The 14,382-nt window shown below is 41.2% G+C and overlaps 1 protein-coding gene and 1 long non-coding RNA gene across 5 annotated transcripts in view; one reads left to right on the top strand and one right to left on the bottom strand.

Annotated features, from left to right (window-relative positions):
• clocka (clock circadian regulator a) overlaps positions 1-9,922 on the bottom strand; it is a 60,321-nt gene extending 50,399 nt beyond the window's left edge. For 3 of the 4 annotated variants that reach the window (XM_035737190.2, XM_035737188.2, XM_035737191.2), the window contains exon 1: positions 9,831-9,922. The gene's annotated coding sequence lies outside the window, so the exon portion shown is untranslated. The remainder of the gene's footprint in view (positions 1-9,830) is intronic. The other variant, XM_035737192.2, reaches the window with a different exon arrangement.
• Positions 6,291-9,784, top strand: LOC127912008 (uncharacterized). The gene is made up of 4 exons (XR_008080068.1): positions 6,291-6,595; positions 7,556-7,619; positions 7,922-8,023; positions 8,220-9,784. It is a non-coding gene; the product is annotated as an uncharacterized LOC127912008 (long non-coding RNA).
• Positions 9,923-14,382: the final 4,460 nt, after the last annotated feature.

Here is a 14,382-nt window from a genome sequence, read left to right as displayed (position 1 = left end):
AATAATAGTTGACGTTAAACTATCATTCAGTATTTATTACGTAAAAACACTGTCTGTGAACATGTCTCATTACCGTAACACTTTTTCAAGTAAAAACTAAAGTTCTACTCAACATTTCTTGATGCATCATCTAGAGGAGTAGTCTTTAGATGAGCATAAGTTAATGTATTCGCTTAAATTCGCTGGTTCACCAACTACTTCTCAAAGAGAGTTCAGTGTGTCAAATCGGAGGGCCTGTTGTCCGGACCTCTGGCAGTCTATGGGGGTACCACAGGGTTCAATTCTCGGGCCGACTCTTTTCTCTGTACATATCAACAATGTTGCTCGTGCTACTGGTGATTCCCTGATCCACCTCTGGAAATACCTAGGTGTCTTAATAGACTGTAAGCTCTCCTTCCAGACTCATATTAAACATCTCCAATCCAAAATTAAATCTAGAATCGGCTTCATATTTCGCAACAAAGCCTCCTTCACTCACACCGCCAAACATACCGTAAAACGTAAAACTGACTATCCTACCAATCCTCGATATCATTTGCAAAATAGCTTCCAATACTCTACTCAGCAAACTGGATGCAGTCTATCACAGTGCCATCCATTTTGTTACCAAAGCCCCTTATACCACCCACCACTGCGACCTGTATGCTCTAGTCGGCTGGCCCTCGCTTCATATTCGTCGCCAGACCCACTGGCTCCAGGTCATCTATAAGTCTATGCTAGGTAAAGCTCCGCCTTATCTCAACTCACTGGTCACGATAACAACACCCACCCGTAACACGCGCTCCAGCAGGTATATCTCACTGGTATATCTCACTATATCTCATCCCCAAAGCCAACACCCCCTTTGGCCGCCTTTCCTTCCAGTTCTCTGCTGCAAATGACTGGAACTAATTGCAAAAATCGCTGAAGCTGGAGACTTATATTTCCCTCACTAACTTTAAACATAAGCTATCTGAGCAGCTGCAGCTGTACATAGCCCGTCTGCAAATAGCCCACCAAACCTACCTACCTCATCCCCATATTGTTTTTATTTACTTTCTGCTCTTTTGCATACCAGTATTTCTACTTGCACATCATGATCTGCACATCTATCACTACAGTGTTAATTTTCTAAATTGTAATTACTCCGCTACTATGGCCTATTTATTGCCTTACCTCCTCACACAATTTGCATACACTGTATATAGACTTTATTTTATTTCTATTATGTTGACTGTACGCTTGTTTATTCCAAGGGTAACTCTGTGTTGTTGTTTGTGTCGCACTGCTTTGCTTTATCTTGGCCAGGTCGCAGTTGTAAATGACAACTTGTTCTCAACTAGCCTACCTGGTTAAATAAAAGGTCAAATAGAAAATAAAAATAAATGTTTTTTTTCTGACTTTAGAAGAGGTTCTTATTCTCAAACACCCCCTTTACCTCACTTGGTCTTCTCATTACCAAAACGGCTAAAAAGTTCAAATAGGGAAAAAGTCAGAACCATTACTTTACCAACATTAAGGCATAAATGGGCTTTAGTGATGTGGTCAATTGTTTGTTGACTCATAACGGCCCTCCTATTATTTGCAGATTGAACTTGGGCCTCATGGCACGAAATACACATTTATCATTACCACATCATTTTTTTAGGTCCGTTTTGTTAATGAGAACCTTAATTTCGGTAAAGATACTAAGCTAATTGTAATGTACAGTAAATGGGTGTGCTGTGCTGGTAACTTTATTTACTTACTAGGACCACTTCTTAAACATATTGTATAGATATTTTTGTAAAACAACAGTTATTTGATTAAGTAGGGTTTGTTATGAAAATGGAGTGTATAAAACCCAATGTAATTTACTTTAAGCCACAATGGGCTGGATATCCCCCATTTCGACATGTGTATCTGTTTTCACACTTGTTTGATATTCAAAAACAGTTTTTAGTCCATATCTCACATATTTAGATACTTTATAGGCATATTGTGTTATGCTGTTTGCCCATAGGATTCCATTCAATCCATAAATATACCTAAAATACCTTTCAACCACAAATATCCACATCCTAATAAACCAATATTACCTGTAATTACCTTGGATAAAAACATATATATATATATTAAGTCACTTTATTAAGGTTTAAATCCACTTTTGGATGCAGTAACTTTACTTATACTGTATTTTTGTAAATTGCATTAAGATCGGTGATTTTAAACAGAACCAAAATGTACGGTTCAAATAAGGAAATGAGTCAATTGAAATAGTCATTAGGCCCTAATCTATGGATATCACATGACTGGGAATACAGACACGCATCTGTTGGTTAAAGACACCAATACAAAAAAAAGTAGGGTCGTGGATCAGAAAACCACTCAGTATCTGGTGTGACCACCATTTGCCCCATGCAGGGCGACACCTCTCCTTCACATAGTGTTGATTAGGCGGTTGATTGTGGCCTGTGAAATGTTGTCCCACTCCTCTTCAATGGCTGTGCAAAGTTGCTGGATAAAACATGCTCAATGTCTGGTTACATGTCTGGTGAGTATACAGCCCATGGAAGAACTTGGACATTTTCAGCTTCCAGGAATTGTGTCCAGATTCTTCCGACATGGGGCTGTGCATTATAATGCTGAAACATGAGGGGATGGCGGCAGATGAATGGCACGACAACGGGCCTCGGGATCTCATCACCATATATCTCTGTGCATTCAAACTGCCATTGATAAAATGCAATTGTGTTCGTTGTCAATAGCTTATACCTGGCCATACCATAACCCCACCACCACGGGGCACTCTGTTCACAATGTTGACATCTCACCCACACGACACCATACATACTGTCTGCCATCTGCCCGGTACAGTTGAAACCGGGATTCATCCGTGAAGAGCACACTTCTCTAGCATGCCAGTGGCCATCAATGGTAAGCATTTGCCCACTGAAGTAGGTTATGACGCCAAACTGCAGTCAGGTTATGACCCTGGTGAGGATGACGAGTACGCACATGAGCTTCCCTGAGACAGTTTCTGACAGTTTGTGCAGAAATTCTGTGCAAACACATTTTTATCAGTTGGCCCGGGTGGCTGGTCTCAGACAATCCCACAGGTGAAGAAGTCGGATGTGGAGGTCCTGGGCTGGCGTGGTTATAAGTTGTCTGCGGTTATGAGCACGGTTGGATGTACTACCAAATTCTATAAAACGACGGAGGCGGCTTATGGTAGAGAAATGAACATTCAATTCTCTGGCAACAAATCTGATGGACATCCCTGCAGTCAGCATGCCAATTGCATGCGCCCTCAAAACTTGACACATCTGTGGCATTGTATTGTGTCACAGAACTGCACATTTTAGGAGTGGCCTTTTTTTGTCCCTAGCACAATGTGCACCTGTGTAATGATCATGCTATTTAATCAGCTTCTTGATATGTCACACCTGTCAGGTGGATAGATTACATTGGCAAAGGAGAAGTGCTCATCACAGGGATGTAAAGAAATTTGTGCACAAAATTTGAGAGAAATAAGCTTTTTGTGCATATTAAACATTTCTGGGATCTTTTATTTCAGCTCGTGAAACATGGGACCAACACTTTACATGTTGCGTTTATATTTTTGTTCAGTGTATTTCACCTCCAAGTCATCTAATTTGCTAGGTCATTAAAAGCTCAAATGTGTCAGTCTCTGTGGTCATATATCTATCAGAGATGGTCCCCAATTTAGGGAATCTCCGATGCTATAAATGCTTTTGGTTTACTACAGGCAGTGTTTTTTGTACTTGCATTCCACCCAACTGAAAAGTGCACATTCACTTCCATAACATTTGTTCTAGGCTACCAGCATGTAAGATTAGCATTCACAATAACACAGGATAACCTTACAAAACTGCAGTACAATGAAATAATGGTTGTTTTATTAATGATATCTGGATTTCTTGCTGTGTGTGTTGGCTTCTAATAGTAATATTTTGTCGTGTTGGCTAATTGCACTGTTTATTGTGCTGCACATTTTCTTCTGTTCCACTAAATGCTGTTTTGATGTTCTATAATGACTTTTTTCAGAATTTAACAAATATTACATAGGCCTGCCTATGTCTTTTATTTCAATAGCTACTACAATCTACCAGGATTTACAAAACTACATTTTTAATCGCATTTATTTCCATCAATAATTATTCCAAAGTTATTGCACCTGAATTTGACCCTGAAAATATGACAATTATATTTCTCCTTAAAGCTTTTAATAAATGAACATAATGCATGCAGTAATTGGACTTTAATTTCAGTAGCTAAATAAACCTTAAAGATAACGAAGCTAAAACTTGAATTGGAATCTGTGTCTCATGCGCAGCAAAAGATCTCTGCGCTCAGGCAGCCTGCTTGAGAGCAGCCGTCAACATTCCATATGGCAGTTGGGCCAGGGCGCCCGGTAAGCTACACAACAACACAGCTGGAAAACCACAACAGGTTCTCGAAATTTACACAAGAAACTTATAAAAAAGATTTGACTGCTAAGTGGTAGTCCCCTGTTCTCCTGCATTCTTGTTACACTTTTGCAAGTAAAGCAGCAGTGTGTTGGGGAGAAGAACATCAAGGAATGATTTGAGCTAGCTACTGTAGTGATTTATTTGAATTATAGTAAATGTGTGCGTGTGTCAGTGGAGTCTCCTCAGAGGAGGAAGGGGAGGACCATCCTCAGTGCGTTTCATAAAAATACAAATTGTTAGACATTTTAAAAGTTATCCTTTTTAGATAAAAAATATATTCACAGCTAATATGGTGACAAAGATGTAGGCTGTGTGTAGCAGTTACGATAGGGTTTGGCTTGGAAAGTTTTTTTCGCCTGGTCACATACAGCTGATGTGTTGTACATTGAAGTCCACTGTCTGTCACCTCAAATTTCTCTCTCGTCCTGTGTGCACCCACGTTGTAAACTTTCATTCGTAGGCTAGGTTGTAGCAACATCATGACGGGTACAGGGAAAATGAGAGAATCATGTAGTAGCCTAAACCTAACGCTGTTACATTTAACTGGGTGAATGGAATATCAATGACAGTCATCCAATATGCTGTAATAGAAATAAGGCCATGCTGATGAAAAGTAAAAATCGTCCTCCCTCATCTTTAATGGCACCGACAGCCACTGGTGTGCGTGTGTCCTCTACGAATGAGTGAGTGAGTGAGTGAGTGAGTGAGTGAGTGAGTGAGTGAGTGAGTGAGTGAGTGAGTGAGTGAGTGAGTGAGCGAGCGAGTGATGATCACAATAAGTTTAGAAAAAACATTGTCATGCTAACTATGTGTGTATCTGTGTGAGAGGAAGGAGAGATGATTATGATCACAATAATAAAAAAGATTGTCATCGTGTGTGTGTGTGTGTGTGTGTGTGTGTGTGTGTGTGTGTGTGTGTGTGTGTGTGTGTGTGTGTGTGTGTGTGTGTGTGTGTGTGTGTGTGTGTGTGTGTGTGTGTGTGTGTGTGTGTGTGTGTGTGTGTGAGAAAGAGAGAGTACATGAATACACAGAACATTGATTGTTTGTGTTGCGTAAGAACGTAAACTAGGATAATTCTTGAAACTTCTACCCCCAATATGGATGTGAAGATTTTCTTGATTCATTAGAGATCCTTGTATTTTTGGATATTTTATATTTGAGAATAACATACATTTTGCCAATACCTGCTCCACATCCATCAACACGCATTCTAATGTTACACCGATCAACTGCCTTTGTCAATTCTTTATTCTCTGTTTTCGCAGGAATCTTCTAGCTTGGATGGAAGGATGGAGGAGGGAATAAAGGGAATGAGTACAGAAGTTATCCAGCCTGCAGACTAAGAAACGTAAATAGCCTATGCTTGGCTGTCTATGCCTCTCCGTCTGTCTGCCTGACTGCCAGATTGCTGAAGAAACTTTTTGGAACCCTTTTTTTCGAAGAGTGTAGTGTAAGTAGATCCAATCGAAATAGCACCGCTTCTAATAATATAACATTGTAAAGCAAATCAAATCCACTTTTTTCCCCCCAGGTGCAAAACCCTTGTGTCCTGATTTAACAGACACCTCCCTTGGTGAGCAATGTTCTCTCTAAACTGTTGCCCGGAGACTGTCGGGAGCGCAGAGGAAATATCAGCCAACAGAGAAGCACGAGATTGAACTTCACTCAAATTCCTAGAGTTTTCCCTGTTACTTAACACCATCAACGTTTCCTGTTACTGTGGCTATTGTAAATCGAATCAAAGCAATATTAGCAACTTTCAATGCAACATGCTAAAACAAAACAAACTATTTAAGAGATGTTGTTGTAGGCAGAACGCATCGGAGCAGGATTCTATTGGGCAGGACTCAGCCTGTACTATACACAGACAGACCAGTGCGGCATAACCAATCAGAGCTGCAGTAGACCTATATGCAAATAGACAATTGCCGTATGGATCTGTGGTGTTTTCTTTTATCTGAACTGTGTTGACAGCTGTGGTCTGAGTAGATTATCTTTATCTTGTTTTGAGATCAAAGCATGAGCTGCATGTAGCCATGTGTCCACATTTTGTTCATGATTTGTAGTCAGCAATGGGGGCGTGATTGCTTCCTACAAGATCTCAAAATGTGTGCATTTCTAGACATCTTTGAAAGGCAGGTCAGGTAAAGAGCTTTTTTTTGTCTTAGAGGGGCAGTGTTGTATTTTGAGACAGGCTTGAATAAGCTAAGTAGCCAATAGGCAGAGGGTTGCATAATTTGTCTGATTCTTTGTAATAATGGTATGGGAATAATGATGCATTTTATTTTGTAAATTGTTTTCTTGCATCAAACAACAACATGTTCACTTACCTCCTTGTCTGAAGGACAAGTGGATAAACAGGTTAATGTCTAGCCCTGCATGTTTTTTTCTCCCAAAGGTCTCATAATTTAGAACACCACACATTGGCTGCTACTGTAGGCTGAATGTTAAAATGTTAAAATGTTATGGGATGCATTTTCTTTATTGTTTTTGATGATAGACCACTCTGTTAGAAGAAAAAGAAACGCACACCTATTAATTAAGACGAGGTGCTGGCTAGCGGAGTAGAAACTTGAAAATAAAGGAGAGCCGCACACTCTTGGAGCTCAGGGTATAACATACCCTGATGAGGACAGCTTGGCTGTCGAAACGTTGGTATTAATTTTTTGCATCTGAGCTCCAAGAGTGTGCGGCTCTCTTTTATTTTCAATACCACTCTGTTAGGCCTACATTGTGATCAAATAGCCACTGTAGCCTATCTGGCCATTGTTAAAACTGTAGCTTAAAATGGGTACAGCCTCAGTGTTCACAGCAAAAGCCCGCTGGAAGTTCATTCAAGTTTGCACTCAGCAGACCTGAAATTTGCTCAGTGCCGGATTTTTTTTTTTAGGTAACATTGTTGGTGAGTCATGTACAGTTTCTCCAATTTCGCTCTGTCGCTCACTCAAACACGTGTGCAGTTGCAAAGAAGAGGGCGAGATTTGCCAATTACACCCATTTCTAACACTATTCGTTGCATTAATGATATGACAGACATCCCTTTTGAACAATATAATATTTTATTGTCTTTACAACATACTTACATTTCACTTTCTTTTTTTAAGACTGCCAAGCTATCCTGAATTGGGGCACCTCTGTCCGGGACGATGTCCTCAGGATTAGGCAGCGGTGTGTTTTATAAAAAGCCTATTATTACCTGTATTAAGATAAAGCAACACTTGACCATTTAGAGAGGAGTTAAACATTTTCATTATCCAACTACTGTCTCATTTTTATATCCTCTTCCTTCAAAATGTTTCAGATTCATGACCAGTTCATTTATGTCCGACTTCAATATGTAGGGACCGAGGAGCAAACAAGCCTTTGCTACCACTTTTAGTAGATTCTGACTGTTAAAATGTATTTAACTGTGCGTTACTGTCATGTCGCGTCCTGCATACCAACACTGTTGTTGTTTTTTATGCTCACAGTAAGTGTCACGAAAAGCCAGAAAACTCAGGAGATTGATGTGTTGCGGGCCCTCTGGAAAGTCCCGAAATATGCCCCTGAGCCGTGTTGGTGAAGGAAGCAAAGTATGTATATAAGCAAGTTGCACTTTTTTTTAAAGACATCTCAAAGCTATAACTGCCACAAAATACTTTAACTAGTACCATGCAAATACTTCTAGCCAGCTGAGTCCACAAAGTTTCTTCAAGAATGTCCTTTCCTATTTTGCTTATAAAATCGCAAATGTATAAAGTTGTAATGCGCCGATTCTCTTCACTGCAGATCTGAGCCATCACACGACTCTTCAAGAAGGTCACGACGCTCCAGATCACCATCTGTGCTCAGGGGTCCTCGATGAGGATCTACCCCATCACACCACTCGTATTGATCATGAATCAAATAAAACAATGGGCCTTTATATACTCACAGTATTTCTATGCATGTCATTTCTGTTGATGAATTATGAAACAATTACTGTACACAGATGTGTGAAATTGTGATGTAGATTTGTTTTTGCCATTGCTTGATACATTTTAAATGTAAAAAAAAAAATGTGTTGCAGATTAACATCAATCGGTGACTATGGAAACAAATACAAATGTAATGAACAATGTTTTTAATATCCAACTTTGTCCTCTGCAATACTTTTTACAGTAAACTCTTAGGGGGAAAAAAGAGGTGCTGTCTAGAACCTAAAAGGGTTATTTGGCTTTCCCCATAGGAGAACCCTTTGAGGAATCCTGTTTGGCTCCTGGTAGAACCCTTTTGGTTTCAGGTACTGTAGAACCCATTTGGGTTCTATGTAGGACCCTTTCCACAGAGGGTACTACATGGAAACTAAAAGGGTTCTATGTGGAACCAAAAAGGCTTCTCCCTAGAACTAAAAAGGGTTATTCTATAGAGACAGCTGAAGAACCGTTTTGGAACCCTTTTATCTAAGAGTGTAGTAATAAGCTGTAGTCAGGTAGTCATTGCCAGGTTATGATGAGGTCTTAACTATGACCAGTAGGCTACATAATATAGCACATAAAATAGTGGTAAGAATCCAACTGGTGGTATGGCGGTCTGAAAAATACGTTAAAAAACGTAATTTTTCAATCTGTTTGCGACCAGAATAAGACATGACGTCTTTCAACCAGGGTTTGCCCACTGGGTAGGCTCCTTAAGAGTACGTCTTGGGCTAGCTGATGACATGCAAAGTGTGTATTCCCGTTATACGGATTTCCTCTGCATAATATTGATGTGTAGCCTATCTGCATTTCTCACTGGATCACCCAGCTACGTTTGCAGGTTGCGTCCTCAGATCCTGGGTGAAAATGTCGAGGGTTAATTGGATTTGATTCAGCCCACATCTATGCGAAAGCTTCCGATTGCAGTGTAAAAATCTAACTCACATTCACAGCTACTGTTCACTGCACAACCGTAGCGTTCAACCCACTGACATTATAGGTTCAGCCCCAAAAGGAACATCATTAGAAATTACAGTGAAAGAGACGCAACTGTGCTGTCATTGCAAACGCGCACTCGAAACCAACTGCGTGTTTCATCACTCCAAAACAGGGGTCAATGCGAGCTACCAGGCTAAATATAGCAACGTAGTTATAACACATTATGCGACAGATACATCCACAATACTAATGAAAATGGTAAACATACGAAAACCAGGAGCATATTTAAACATCAAAAACCTATGCGGCGATCTACTGCACACTCCCCGGTATTTCTAGCCTAGATTACGAATGTGGGTCACCAGGCCTTTTGAAACAAGCTTGCACAGCTATGAAAAAAATGCCTCGGTTTACTCCTCTTCAATATAACTGTGTCTACACATAAACCTATGACAGGCGCGTTTCCAAATTAAGTGGATTTTGTCGGTTAAAAGGTCATTCTTACCTTGTCTGTTCACCGTTCATCTGGATTTCCCTGCTTCTTGTTTTGCTTTAGCTGGCCGCGTTGAGTTGAACTCATAGAGAATGATAGAGGCCTCTAGTGGCCAAAAGGCGGTATTAGCATGGGAAGAGCCATTGAGGACTTCCACCATTTTAATGTAGTCAACTGGGTGGCCGATCCCTCCTGGTGGGGTTTCCACTAGTTACCATAGCCACAAAGTCTAAATGGCTATATGGTTGAAATTAATTAAACAAACATTTGCTTTTTGGTCTTCATTGTGGGGTTAGGATTGGGCACAAGGATAGCAGTGTGGTTAAGGTTAGGTTTAACATCTTATTATAAGAAGAAACATTTTAGAAATATGCAGGTTTTATGACTTTGTGACTGTGGTAACTAGTGACGACCCTCCTGTTGACCCTGTTGAAATCATGTCCAACTGGGTCATCAGGGGGGGATCAGTCAATCGTAAATAAGAAAATGTACTACTTCAAATGGAGATTGCCTCAATGGCGCCTCGCATTCTGTCACAGACGTTCTAATAGCACACGTACAAACAATAAGTCCTCTATATATCTCTATGGTTCAACTGGATTTCAAATGAACAGCAGGGTCTACCTCGATCTCTTGACGCGCATGCGCAGTTTTTACCGAGCAATACATTTGACACGAACAAACTCGTATATAACCACGTGCCCATTCACCATTTTCATGCGAGTAAAGTCATAGGCAACTGCATACATTTTTTTTTAAATCACGACAGCTGTGATGGAAACGGGAAGTTTCGGTACAATTTTATAAATGCCGACAGATAGGCCTACTTTCTTCGTTCAATATTGTGCGATATTTTTGTATCTGTAAAATTAATGATGCTTGAAATGGCGGTGGAAACGCCTTTATGCGCAGGTATTGATATAATAACTATCATATCGAAGTAAATTTGGACCACGAAGTGGTCCTCCCACCATATATGACTCACTGGAATCACGAGATTATATGTGGTCCTCCCACTACGATTGACTGGCGGGAATATGCGCATATTTTCTTTAACCGGATCTGAGAATATTAGCATGAAAATCAGTCGCCAATTGGATGGCAACCTAGCTCCTACCTCTAAAATATTGTAAAACGTTTGAAGTATGTTGCGATAAACATTCTAATTAATTGTATTTCACTCGAATAATAACACAATGCCTACAGCTCAACAACCATACTTAAATTTGTTGTTAAAACATTTTGTGAGACCTGTTTCTCACAATAGCCTACAAACATTTGTGCCTTCAGTTATGTGAAAATGAGCAAACACAATCATTTCGCTTTTCCTATTAGATGCTGTGAAACGAACTTTATTTTGTGTATTTCATTCCAATAAACATGCAAGGTACTATTTTTGTTTCATAAGGATCTTTTTTCTGTGGTCAGGTTTTTGGCTACTCGTGTTCTCTCTGAATTCTTGTTATACAACTGTTCAAAATCCTTGGCCTTCGTGTGCCGCTCACTTCCTTGGCAGGGTGCCAATTAGGTCAAACTCACGAACCAATCAACCTTCATTGTGCACGCGGGAAAATACATTCTTGACAGCTGATGTGTTGAATCACTGGATTGTGTTCTTGAATGATAGGATTTATGTCATACAACCAAACAGCCATTTAAATTTCAGTCCCGTGCACCCCACCTTGGTTTCTACGGTTAAAAGCAAACGCAAATAAACGCGTTTTCTTTCCGTATTTAAATGTCCGGTATCCAACTGTGGCAGTGGCAGCAAGAAAACGTTCATGGTTATAAATGTATCCAGTCATGGAGCTAACGTTACATTTGTTTACTTCTCTCATCATATCGAGCCTACAGCTTTTGAAACTTTGTGGTTATTAACACCATGTGTCCAATCTTCCACAAAAAACACTGGACCTCATCAATATGTTTTATTTATTTGATTTAATATGGGTGGGTATAATTTGAGGAACATTCCTCAAATTATACCCACCCATTTAATATTTATTTAACACATATGCCCCTGTGTTACGGGATGTGGGAGCCATGGATCATCATAATCATATGACAAAAGAACAAGCAGAGGTAATTGTTTGATTTGTAATTTCATAAGTTTATTATTCTTCTACCATAGGCCTATCTCCTACAACACATTATCATTCCCATAATAGATTCACTGTATTTTCTCAAAAGATCATCACTGAAGATACAGAGGGGATGTGGCTGTCTCAGATCCCTGTTATGCATCATGACACCCCAATGTACGAGCCAGTGCCACCCTGGGCAAGGAGGCTTGCTGCTGTGAAGGAGATGGTGGCTGTACAGAAGATGCTCCTGTGGGAGGGCACAGCCGTGAGTAGGGCGCAGAAGTAGAAGCTAGCCCTGGAGAATGATAAGTTTGCCACGAAAAAGCAAAAAAGACTTGATTATTAATATCCTAAAATAAATCTGGTTTGATATCATACAGACGTCTTCTTGTCATGTGAATCTCCTCCTTATTGAATGTAGGCCAGCATTGCATCTACCAGCGGCATTGTGGTCAGCAGCAACATCCTGATCAGGTACAGCTGGTGGAATGTCAGGTATATTGGGATGTGGCATCAGGAAGCACCAGTGACTCGGTCAATAAAGAAGTGGTCAGATGACACAGATGCTAAGTTACAGGACTGTTTTGCTAGCACAGACTGGAATATGTTCTGGGAATTTCCGATGGTATTGAGCAGTACACCACATCAGTCACTGGCTTCATCAATAAGTGCATCGATGACATCGTCCCCACAGTGACCGTACGTACATACCCCAACCAGAAGCCATGGATTACATGGAACCTCCCCACTGAGCTAAAGGTTAGAGCTGCCGCTTTCAATGAGCGTGATTCTAACCCGGATGCTTATAAGAAATCCCGGTATGCCCTAAAACGAACCATCAAACAGGCAAAGAGTCAATACAGGATTAAGATTGAATCGTACTGCACCGGCTCTGACGCGAGGAGGGTGTGGCAGGGCTTGCAAACTATTATGGACTACAAAGGGAAGCACAGCTGCGAGCTGCCCAGTGACACAAGTGTACCAGACAAGCTAAATTACTTCAATGCTCACTTCGAGGCAAGTAACACTGAATTATGCATGAGAGCATCAGCTTTTCCGAACGACTGTGGGATCACACTCTCTGTAGCCAATGTGAGTAAGACCTTTAAACAGGTCAAAATTCACAGACGGATTATCTGGACATGTACTCTGAGCATGCTCTGACCAACTGGCAAGTGTCTTCACTGTCATTTTCAACCTGTCCCTAAATGAGTCTGTAATACCAACATGTTTCAAGCAGACCACCATAGTCCCTGTGCCCAAGAACACTAAGGTAACCTGCCTAAATGACTATCGACCCATAGCATTCACGTCTGTAGCCATGAAGTGTTTTGAAAGGCTGGTCATGGCTCACATCAACACCATTATCCAAGAAACCCTAGACCCACTCAAATTTGCATACCGCCCCAACAGATCCACAGATGATGAAATCTCTATTGTACTTCACACTGCCCTTTCCCACCTATTCATTGACTACAGCTCAGTGTTCGACACCATAGTGCCCTCAAAGCCCATCACTAAGCTAAGGACCCTGGGACCATAACCGTCCCTCTGCACCTGGATCCTGGACTTCCTGGCGGGCCACCCACAGGTGGTAAAGGTAGGTAACAACACATCTGCCACGCTGATCCTTAACACAGGGGCCCTTCAGGGGTGTGTGCTCAGTCCCCTCCTGTACTCCCTGTTCACCCATGACTGCATGGCCGGTCATGACTCCAACACCATCATTAAGTTTACCGACGACACAACAGTGGTATGCCTGATCATCGACAACGATGAGACAGTCTATAGGGACATGGTGAGAGACCTGTCCATGTGGTGCCAGGATAACAATCTCTCCCTCATCGTGGTCAAGACAAAGGAGATGATTGTGGACTATAGGAAAAGGAGGACCGAACACACCCTCATTCTCATCGACAGGGCTGTAGTGTGGCAGGTTGAGAGGTCCAAGTTCCTTGGTGTCCACATCACCAACAAACTATCATGGTCCAAACACACCAAGACAGTTGGGAAGAGAGCAGGACAAAGCCTATTCCCCCTCAGGAGACTGAAAAGATCTGGCATGGGTCCTCAGATCCTCAAAAACTGCTACAGCTGCACCATCGAGAGCACTGTTTGCATCACTGCCTGGTATGGCAACTGCTAGTCCTCCAACCACAAGGCACTACAGTGGGTAGTGCGTACGGCCCAGTTAATCACTGCGGCCAAGCTTCCTGTCATTCAGGACCTCTATACCAGGCAGTGTCAGAGGAAGGCCCTAAAAATTGCCAAAGACTCCAGCCACCCTAGTCATAGACTGTTCTCTCTGCTACCGCACGGCAAGTGGTACTGGAAGTCTAGGTCTAGGTCCAAAAGGCTTCTAAACAGCTTCTACCCCCAAGCCATAGGACTCCTGAACACCTAATCAAATGACTACCCAGACTCTTTAACTTATATATTTTTTAGTTAACCCGTATTTTTCTTGAAACTGCATTGTTGGT

Source organism: Oncorhynchus keta, chromosome 26 (assembly GCF_023373465.1).
Source record: "Oncorhynchus keta strain PuntledgeMale-10-30-2019 chromosome 26, Oket_V2, whole genome shotgun sequence".
NCBI classification, from domain to species: domain Eukaryota; kingdom Metazoa; phylum Chordata; class Actinopteri; order Salmoniformes; family Salmonidae; genus Oncorhynchus; species Oncorhynchus keta.
Note: the sequence above shows the minus strand (reverse complement) of the source record. Positions and strands in the feature narration are given on the sequence as shown.